The sequence below is a fragment of the Pelodiscus sinensis genome, chromosome 13 (genome assembly GCF_049634645.1).
Source record: "Pelodiscus sinensis isolate JC-2024 chromosome 13, ASM4963464v1, whole genome shotgun sequence".
NCBI lineage: Eukaryota > Metazoa > Chordata > Testudines > Trionychidae > Pelodiscus > Pelodiscus sinensis.
This window is the reverse complement of record NC_134723.1, coordinates 10,084,659-10,095,891: the sequence shown is the minus strand read 5'-3', so window position 1 is coordinate 10,095,891 and position 11,233 is coordinate 10,084,659. Positions and strand designations below refer to the sequence as shown.

General features: G+C 40.3%; 1 protein-coding gene across 10 annotated transcripts in view; it reads left to right on the top strand.

Annotated features, from left to right (window-relative positions):
* Positions 1-11,233, top strand: part of PCDH11X (protocadherin 11 X-linked) — a 1,146,051-nt gene that overhangs the window by 187,256 nt on the left and 947,562 nt on the right. The gene's annotated exons all lie outside the window — the stretch shown is intronic.

Here is an 11,233-nt window from a genome sequence, read left to right as displayed (position 1 = left end):
TATTAACTCTCTTTTATAAAATACACGAACACATAAATACATACAAACAAACACACAAATTCTTTTGACAGAAATTAGGAAGAAAAAAAATTATTAAACTCACTTTGCCACAAGTGAAATATTATAAAGTGGGTTAGTGATCTCTAATAAAGAACATTACAGTACTCCCAAGACCATGTACTCTAGAGTAGCTCCTTTCTGTTTTCTGTCTTTCCTCACAGAAATCCTACCAAAGGATAACTTATTTACTCAGGGAATATTCAAGAATAGTTAATCATCTTCTACTGAGATAGAAAAGTTGTCATTACATGTGGTCTGTGCATATTTAAATTAGGGATGTAAAATCCCGATTAATTGGTTAGCCAGTTAAACATATTGTTTAACCGGTTAACCGTTTAAAGTGGGGTTGCCAGGTGTCTGGTTTTGAACCGGACAATCCAGTATTTGAGGTTTCTGTTCGGGAAACAAATTGAAAAAATATAAATGAGAAAATATAAATGTCTGGTATTTCTAAATAAGATGTAATGTAGATTGTGATGTAATGTCAATGTGTCCGGTATTTTTGTTGAAATCTTTTGGCAACCCTTGTTTAAAGTGGGGGAATAGATGGGGACCTCTTCACTGCAGACGACAGGTGGGGAGGGGGCTGCACTAGCTGGGCAGGAGCCAAAGCAGCCCCATTAAGAGTGAGGCTTACCAGCAAACTGATTAACCAATTAAACAATCACATCCCTAACTGAAACACAATATGTTGTGTATATAATATATTATCGAGTATGTAAGTAAAATTGTGTGACTAGATTTAACATATTTTAGATTGTTATTAGGAATGGCCATAAAACGACTCCGTTTTGCAACACACTTTGGCATTCTGAAAGCAGTTTTGCACAATGGAAGAGAGAGACAAGTTGTCTGTAGCCCAGTGACAAGGGTACTGGCACAGACTTGTGTGTCTTTATCTTCTCCTCTGCAGGTATTCAAGGCACAGTTTTGCATCCAGAGCACTCCTTGTGTGGCAGAACCAGAACTTCAACCCTGTCTCCCCCATGCCCCAGGCCAATGCTATAACCATCAGGCTATATAGTGTGTGTGTGTTTCTTTATCTGACTCCTTCCCCGAGAAAGCTTACTGAGATGAAGAACTTTGCTTTACCCCTTGTTCTATGTTTGTTCCTTCCATATGACATTATACTTTGTTCTTGACCTGATTTCTCCAGTCTAGCCACATGTATGCATAAGGGACCTCATCTCAACAGGACTACATGTTGTTTTGATTGTCCATATCACTCTGTTCTATCTGAAGCAGCCAACTGAAGATAAGATGCAGGCTAGTAATCCCATTGACATAATTGTGGGATTTAATAACTCCCAGGATGGTTTTACTTCTCTTCCACTTATTGGGATCCATGGACTGTTAATCTCTCTTTTTGCCTCTTTCACCCCTCCTCCGCTTACCCCCACCATATGAACTCTTGTGGGTTTAAAAAATCACGACAAGTTCAGGTCTCAGACACCTCTCACTCAGGAGACCCAAATAACCACTGACAGAAGTATTTCAGGAAGGTGACGGACATTCAGTGCCTCATTTCTTTAACCACCCTCCCCTTTATATCATGGTTTGAACAACCAGAAATCATATTGGGATAAGAGAAGCTGTCACTTAAACTCCTTGAATAAGCAGGTATCATTTCACTACTTTCAAGTATGCAGCCTTAATGAGAAAAATGCATTCTTTCCTATTTTTACACACTATCTGGGTGGGAATTAATGTGAGCATTATATAAGAACTCCCACCCCAAAAATAACACTGCTTATTTGCCACGGTGAATGTTACCAGCTATTAATAATCAAAATACATAATTAATATCATAAGCTACTTAAATACCGACAAAGCAGATATGAAATAATCTGAAGGTGAAGGTCATTCAGTATCTCAAGCAACTTCTTAAATACTAGAAATGGAACTATGACACTGAATGATGAATGCTTTCTAGAGATGTATATGGTTACCACTGAATGCTACCTTGTTGTGATTACTCTGTGTTTGGCGAGTTTGCCAACGTTCAGAACTTAACTGCAATACTTCTCTTTGGATTAAAGGGACATTCTTGCGTACATTTAAGTAAGTGGATAGATTTCATTTTGTTTGTGAAAACTTTAAAACAATTCTTGTTGGACTTAATACATTCATCTAGCCAGACGGAGGTTCTTGTACTCCTACGTGTGAAGAAGCAAGACTAGAATTTAGAGATAATCCATCCAGAAGAAACATTTAAAGAGAAATAGGTAGAATTTAAAAGTATTATGTCCTCTTGTTCTAATTTAAGTGAAAGTAACTGCCCCACAGATGCTAGATGACATAGATCAGGTATGGGAGAAATCAGGCCCAGAGACCGGATCCTACCCACCAAGCCTTTCTTTCCAGCTTTTCCAGCTGATTAGCAAAGCGTGCATACTTATAGTTGGCAGCATGTGTTCGGCTGGCCCTCACCCCATCTTTCTCCATTCTGCAGCCAAGCTGGCTGCGCCCAGATTCTCCTGCTGGCTGTGCAGAGCAGGGAGAGGGAGGGAGGTTGGAGGGGAGAAAGGAGTGCTGAAGTCAGGCTGTCCCCCTGCCACTGTGCCCCATCTCTGCAGAGCATGGATCGGGGAGAAGGAGACACACAGCACAGCTGCCCCAGTCTGAAGCATGGATGGTAAGTGACTCAGAGGGGTGCAGAGCAGGACAGAGTTCTCTTAAAGAGACAGAGCGTGACTTCTCATAGAAACTTACCTAGCAGCAGCCAGCACACACACTCTGTGTCACTGTCACACACACACAACACACACACCAATCTGTGCCACACACACAGAAAGTAGCTGTCACATACACAGTGCTGCACACACTCTATCTATGTCACAAAGTCTGTCTCTCACACACAAAGTGTCTCTCATACCACACACTCTCTGTCTCTCTCTGGTGCCCTGAGCTTGCCCCTTTTGTCCAAGGCCACGCCCCTTCTGTGGGGCCTAGAGCCAGCCAGGGACCACATACCAAAATTCATGAAGTGGCCTTCCTATGAAATTTATTGCCCACCCCTGACATAGATCCTGATTCTGCACCAGAAGTCATTGGAGCTCCATGAAGCAGAGGGGGTCAGATTCGGTTAAAAGATCAGAGCCTTATTGGGAAGAAAAGTTGAGATAGCAGAAATACCTTGTTACAGTGCACTGTCAGATACTGTTATTCTGAAATGCATGCTCAAACTTTTTGCAGATAAAATACTATGAGGCAGATTCTCGTACTTTGCCCACAGCTTTACGCACTCACAACTTTCTCCAAAACTAGTCCTATTATCTCTCTCCAAAATGAGTACCATTGAAATCAGTGAGATTTTTTTGGAATAAGAGCTATTTAACAGGAGTTGGCAGAATCTGACACTACATACTCAAGTTATTCTAAATTCAAACATTTTACTATCTGAAGGTGGTAATTAGGAGGATGATTCTAAGATAAGAAGTCTTATGTATCACTTGTTCAATTTGAATGGGTTTAATAGAAAGTTATGCATTCTGGAGCAGAGGTAAAAACAAAGGCAGTCTGACCAAAAAAGTATGTGAGGTGTTCCTCTTTGCTCCATCCACTAGAGAAAGCAGTTTCACTTGCTAGGGACAGCACTGGGAGGGGTTTAACTGAATAAATTAAAAGGTCTTTATCAATTTCTAATTGGTGTGAGTTCATGATTATTTTGCTGCCTGGCATGATCTATTTTTTTGGTTAAACCTTTATTTCTTGATAAGTAAATGGGTAACTCTTTTTTATATTTACCACATTCACAAACATTTTTTAAATAAGCACAGCTCCTCAGAAACATACATAAAATGAACAGTAAGAATAACAAAAGCCTCTTAAGGAATAAAACTGAGTCAAGAGAAGCTATGTTTATTTCAAAGAAATATAGATTTTTAGGTGGTATACAATGAGTTTTAGGAATAGAATAAGAATTATGGAGGAATTCTAGGGAGCACTTAGCTACAGTAGAATTTGGTAATATAGTCAGTGAGAGAAATTAGGCCCCAAACTGTGCTGCTCCTGCAAAAGAGAATGGATGATTTAAAAGAAGAAATGGAGAATTAACGAAGTCTTTCTTGGGCTCTAATACCACAGAGCACCTAACAGACTGCATATTGACAATTCCATTTGCTTCACTCATGAACAAAACAACTCTTTCTAAGCACTGGGATGACTGACATAATTATCTTTAAGCACATGCTTAAGTGCTTTTTGCTGGAATGAGGTTTAATATCTAATCCTTCTCCCACAAAAGTAAATGGCAAAACTTATGTTGGTATTAATGATGCATGATGAGACCCACAGGGTGAAATCCTTGCTCAGCTGAAACCAATTGAAGTTTTGCCATTGATGTCAATGGAGACTGGCTTTCATCCATATTCTCCATAGGGAGTGCACCGATCAGAGAATGGTTCCATTAAACACTGATACCTTATTGGAAAAAACACTGTTCTCGCTTTTAAAAAACCAGGAAGTGGGGCATTGCCATTAGTGTCCATAATTTTTTTTTATTATCCCCATGGAACAAATAGACATAGTTGTGAATCGTGCCCTACAGGTCCCAAATTGATCAGTAACATTGTTTATACAGTGAAATGTGTCTTAAACCACTGCTCTGAATTCCTTCCATTTGTGTATGTGTACACATAGTACATTTATTGGACATCTAAATGCACACCTTGTTCAATGGGATTATTTGCAGATATTGGAGATGTTTTGGCCAAGTAACAAAGAAATAAAAGTCTAAACCTTAACTAAAATGATGTTTGGTTTGAGAATCTAAAATGGTCTATGCTGAAAATCCTACAGATATAGCTGTTGATAGAAATATGAGAAACTCAAACAAATATGACAGTGCTGATCCACAGGGATCTTTTTTTTCCTGCAAGATCCAGAAATATAGAGGGGCTCTTTGGTGAACAGGATACATTGGAGCTAACTGGAGTACAGGTTGGACCTTCCTGGTCCAGTACCCTTGGTGACCGGTCCCAGATGAGGGATTTTGGCCAACCTGGATAAGTTTCTGACCCCCTGACATGCGCTTGACTGGCCACATGTCCCACAGCCCAGCTGGTCCCCTCCACCCATGCCAGACAACCCAGTTCGCAGTGCACCAGGCTCCTGGCCTACTGAGCAGCCCAACTGTGGCACGCCAGGCTCCCAAAGCTGCTGGGCAGCCCTGCTGGGGCACACTTGGCTTCTCAACTGTGGTGATCTAAGCTCCTAGCCCCGCTGGCAGCTTGCTACCAGCAGTGCAAACTCTGCCAGTCTGCAGGGTTCCTAGGCACCAGCCCTCGAACGGGATTCTCTGGTCCTGGAACATCAGGACCATGGATGTTGCCAGACCAGAGAGTCCCAGTTTACAGAGGTTCTCTCTGTACATGAATAATCTAATTAGCAAACTTGGCCAGTGAGAGAAGTTCACATGAGCAGTTGTGTTTGGACCTGCTGAAGATGGTGGATTAAAGCAGGAGGAGGAACTAATGCAGAGAGAGCATCACTGTAATCATAGCTCAAGGCATGTATAAGTATGTGCATTGGAGATGGAAAACTGCTGCCTTTCCGAGACTATTCTTCACAAGTTGCAAGTTGGAAAAGAGATCTCAAGTCCTAATTCTTCTCAGCTTTAATTCTCTAAGGAGTTGTCCTAACAAATTCAAGCAAAAAAATTCACCTGTCCATCCAAGTACCTTGCATAAATTAACAGTAATGCAGCTTTGGCTGGAGTAAGGCAGTGCCTACTGCTGGCTGCTCAAGAAGGAATTCAGTCAGCATACTAAACAAGAAAGCTGTCATGTTAGTTCCTGACACAAAGTCAGGTACATGCTGCTGTGTGAGAAAATGCCATGACTTTCATTTGGCATAAGGATGTACAATCCTAAAATGTGCAAAGTCAGAGCTGAAGGGGTAAATGTTCAGTGGGGAGAATGGTGTGCTGCACATATGCTATTATTTTGTTTGAGTGTTTCCCATCTAGGGGAAAACTTTTTCAGAGCCAGGAAAAGAAGTAATTGATATTTGAAATAGGCAGGGTTTTTCAGGGCCTTACTTGGTTTTATTCTGATGAAGGAAGGATGTTGGGTTGTGGGTTTAAAGCATTGCTTACTTTTTGGTTTTGCCCCCATTGCCTGTTAATGGGTGTATCACTAAGATAGGGGAATAATATTCAATCACACAGTATCCCTATTGAACATGAAGCCACATTGGAGAGAAGGTATATACACAATTCCTAACAAATTAAAACAAGCTTGTATAATGATAAACAAAAATACTTAATGCAATATTTTAAATTTTCTTAGTTTTTTTGTACTACTTGCCTATTTCAGTTCATTTTGCAGATAATACCAGGACAGGGATGGGCAACTTTTTTGGGGTTTGGAGCTGCTGATTCACAGAAAAATCAGTCAAGTGCCACACACAAGTGAGAAGAAAAGAAAAAAAATTCAGACACTCACTGATATGGCCCCTGACAGAGGAGAAAGATACTCCTCACATTCCCCTCTCACACCAGATCCTGGGAGGAGGTGCAGGCTGGTAAATGTTGTGTGCTCTAGCTTCATGGTGGGGCAGCAAGGTGGCTGGAGCACAGGGCAGTTACCCAATGCTGGACGGCCCTGAGCTTCGGGGACTTCAGGATCCGCACCCAGCCCCCATGCCTGACGTTCCCCACCCTTGGCCTAGGATATCCCACAAGTTCATACTATATCCAAAATGGATTTTAAACAGTTTACTGTTTATTGTTGTCATAACAACAAATAAGAGGGGTTTTTGTGCTTACCAAAAAGGTTAATAAGGATACGTACCTGGATTAAACATTGTAAACCACAGAAAGTTGTGTCACTTTATGGAAACAGAATTGTCACAGTGTCCTATGACCCTAACTTTTATGACAAAGAACACTTGATGAAACCCTGTGTAAGCCAACAACCATTTGCTAAGTGAAGGCAAGCAAGCTGTTGCATCCTCAGCCAGAAATTCAGGCCCCTTTGGAGGTCCAGCTTCAAAATGAGTGTCCTGGTGTCATTCATTCATTTCCTACTATTGGAGCTAGTCAGGAGGATTTTCCTAAGGAATGTATTTGTAGTTTCAAACAACAGGCAAACTGGTGAATAGTTTCCCTCCGTGACTGCTGACTGGTCACAGATAGGCCCGGTCTGCATTATATTTGCGTATATGTAGGAAGCTGATGAGATTGAGGTTAGACAGTAACAGGAATCGGGATGAAGTCTGTCTTGGACTTTAACAAAGGTTTACAACAGAAACACGACTTTTACTATTGTAATGGTTTGGCCCTAAAACACTATTATCATGAGCACTACCTACCACTACTAAAGCTGTTGCCTGAGGGACAGAAGCTTCTTTTCCCAAAGGAAATAAGAGCTTCATTAAAGAAGGAAACTCCATTCACACTTTATAAAGTTTAAAATGATGCCCATTTGTCATCCAGAAACTCAACCTCACTTCACCCTGTCATGGATTGGCAATAGTCAGCTAGTCTGTAGTATATTCCAATCCCTGAAGCCTTCAGAAATAGAAGATGTAGTTACTCCTGCTGTAAACTAATTACTGCCCTAATCAATAAGGCCTGGTTTACATTTAACCAGGCAGGTTGGCTTAAGGTACACCATCCAGCTATGCAAAATGCGTAGTTGGATTCAGCTTATTTTTAGATGAACCAATACCGTGTGTACACTGTGGGAGGCCAACAGGAGAACATGATCCCTTTGGCTTTCCTTACTCCTGACAGAATGAGGAGCACAGGACACTGGCAGAGACTGCCCTCAGCATTCGATTTGGAAGTCTACACAAGACCCACTAAATTGAACACTAGATCGACCTCCAAAGGGTCTATTTCCTCTGTAGTATAGATTTGCCCTAAGTGCCAAGCCTAACCTGCTGACCACTTTTTTGAAGCAATGGATTATTATTAGTATTTTGCTGTTGTGGTTTTGTTTTGGTTTGGTTTTTTGGTGGGGTTTGCATAATACTTTTCATTGTGAAGGTTCCCTAAGGGTACATTTAAACTACATGGCTCCGTCGACGGAGCCATGTAAAGTGTACTTGAAAAAGGGAAATGAAGTGGCGATTTAAATAATTGCTGCTTCATTTACATTAAAATGGCTGCCGTGCTGTGCCGATCAGCTGTTTGGCGGCACAGCGCAGTAGTCTGGACGCTCTGCGGTCGAAACCCTTGTCAACCGCCCTGGTAAACCTCATTCCACGAGGCATAACTGGGCAGTTGACAAGGGCTTCCACGCTGTGCTGCCAAACAGCTGATGGGCACAGCGCGGCAGCCATTTTGATATCAATGAAGCGGTGATTATTTAAAGTGCTGCTTCATTTTCCTATGTCTAGGAAGCTCATCTACATGGCTCTGTCGACGGAGCTATGTAGTCTAGACACACCCTAAGTGTTTTAGAAATTAATATATATAAATCACTTCACATGCCACACAAATCCAGCCGTCTTTGGTGGTTGGAGTCAAGCACTGCAGCACTTTATTAATTCATGGTTATGTAAGTTGTGATTTTCAAGGGAATCTAAGGGAGTTATGCACTTAACTCCTATTAAGGTTCAACAGGATTTGGGGGAGGGGAGTTTAACTATATTGAAAGAGCTTGGCAAATTTTAGGTTATTCCCCAAACTGACCACAGGAATGTACCTTCAATGTACTTGGGTTAATGATTGCAGCCTTTGCTATGACTCTAGGGAATATCTGGCATTAAAGTGAACTATAAATCATCTTGGATAGGATAAGTTGAACACCCTCCCCCTGAAAGTGGGTCACAACATCATCAATCTTATTGGAATGAAACAAGCAAGCAAAGAGTACACCCCAGAAGATCTATGCTCAGCCTTATTTGAGTAGAGTGCTCAGCTAGCCAGCCTTCAAAAAGGAAAAACCCCGACCACAGTGCTAATGAGGCCTGCATGCAACCAGGAATCAAGCCACTATGGGGGAGAGTGAGAGAACCCCAAAGCTTTTACTTTGAAGTTTCCAGTGTGGGGGGGGAACTGCTTCAGACTAGAAGAGAAAATAGTTCACTAGCCTGCACCATGAAAAGCGAGGAAGGGTTATTGTTTCCCTTACAACCCACCCTAGCATTAAGTTGAGATCTTACCACAGGAGGGAATATTGCTCTTTTTCCTTCCATATTGCTGGTCTTGTACTGTGCTCTTCAGTACCATCCCATCTCACCAAAGCCTTCAACCCCTTCTCCAACATGTCAGACACACATGTGATGCAACATTAATATCCCTTCTCTTGTCCATCATTACTTAGCTGTACTAGTCCTGCATCCAAGATAATAACTGTAAATAAATCCAGCACAAGTTGATACTGCATTAGTATATTTGGGAAAATTATCTGACTGTCTTGTATCAATAGTATAAACAAAGTAATTTCCCCTGTGTACCGTGTTCTGTTCTGTGATGCCTTCTTATCCAGGAAGATAAACAGTTAAGCATTGTACAATTTAAATAGTTCCTTATCTCTTTGAAAGGAGATTTACCTAACCATGAATTTTCAGTTAGCAAAAGAGCATCCAAAAAGGACATGGCATCTCATATTTTAAAAAGGATAACAGAAAAAAAAATCTTACTGCTTTTCCTGGGGAGGATTATTTAACTCATATTCCCATTTATGGAGCTTACTTTTCTGACATTGTATGTCCAAGGAGGGATTTGTCTACCCCTCCTTTTCTACCTCTCTACTAACACTACAGTATATTGTACTGAAAAAAATATCCTGCCCTAAAATGCTCTAAAATAAGAGCACACATACATCGTTACAAATGTTTAACATACAGAACAATTTACTAACGGTGGGATTTTCAGAAACACTCAGTATCTAACTCCCACTGGTTTCAATAGGAACTAGCTCCCAAATATCTTTTAAAATTCTTGCCCTAAAAGTCTTATCCTACAGTCATTTACTCACATGAGCAATATTTATACATGTGACTAATTTAATTTGCTCCAGTAGCTCTAAACACGTGAGATAGAACTCCTCAAGTGATAAGGGTCAGTCCCCAAAATGTGGTGTTTTGCACTGTGACTGAAGCTTGGACAACATTCAATTTAGTCTTTATTGTATAAACATTTGATATGTTTTCTAATCATTTTATTTATATTGTTTTCCATTTTGATTCTCTTTAATTCTACCAGCCTAAGTGTTGATTAAGGAGAAATTGTCACGATTGCCCTATTCATAGATTTAAGAAATGAAGCAAACCTTTTCAAAAGCTCAACATGAAGATTGGATATTGAAAGCAGATAGAAATGGATCATGCAGTCAATAACAATACTTAGGAGGGCTTAGTTGGGGGGGGCACTCTTTTGAAATGTTTTGTATACAAGATACAAAGCAGCACAATTATCCGCTTTCTTTCAGCAACCGAGAATGATTTATTAGTTACAGTAGTTTGGCTTTGAAACACTAAACATGGATAAGAGAGCACGTGCTCGGTTGTTTAAGGGTTCCAACATCTGTACTGACAATCCTCTTACAAAAAGTCATTTTGGAATTAGCAAATGACAACATGAGTTCTGAAATGGATATGAAATCAAAGAGATTAAAAGACGGATTTCATTATTTCAGTGCCCCTTTTTAACACGTTAGCTACTTGAGCTGTTTGTTTGTTCTTACGAGCCCAGATGCTACCAAGACATATGCTCAGTAAATAAACAAACAAACAAACAAATAAATAAATACAATAGAGCAAATCAGATGCTTGTCTGCTGTTCAGATGCTTGGCTAAGACTAAGCTTTATTAAATTTCCATAAAGATGTGAAATCTGTAGAATTTCTCCCAGTAATCTTACTGGTGATGCACACTATTCTATTGAGATAGAAGAGTATGTTTAAAACTTTGTAATGAAAATAGATGCTATTGCAAGTTCTTTGTTAGGTGTGTTATCCAAGTATATCAAATCCGTAAACAAGACTCATACAACAGAAGTCATATTTACAATCCATTTAGCAGGATAAGGAACGAAATTGTAAGGCTTTGGTGGGGTTTTGTTAAAGACACTTTCCAGTCAAAAATTTTCATTGAAATATTTTGGTTTTCTGACCATATCCAATTAGAAACTGGTCTAAAATCATCCTTTGTTTAGAAAAACAAACCAGTAACCCAGCTTTCTGTAGGTGGAGCCGGGAACAGCTAGTCTAATGCAGCT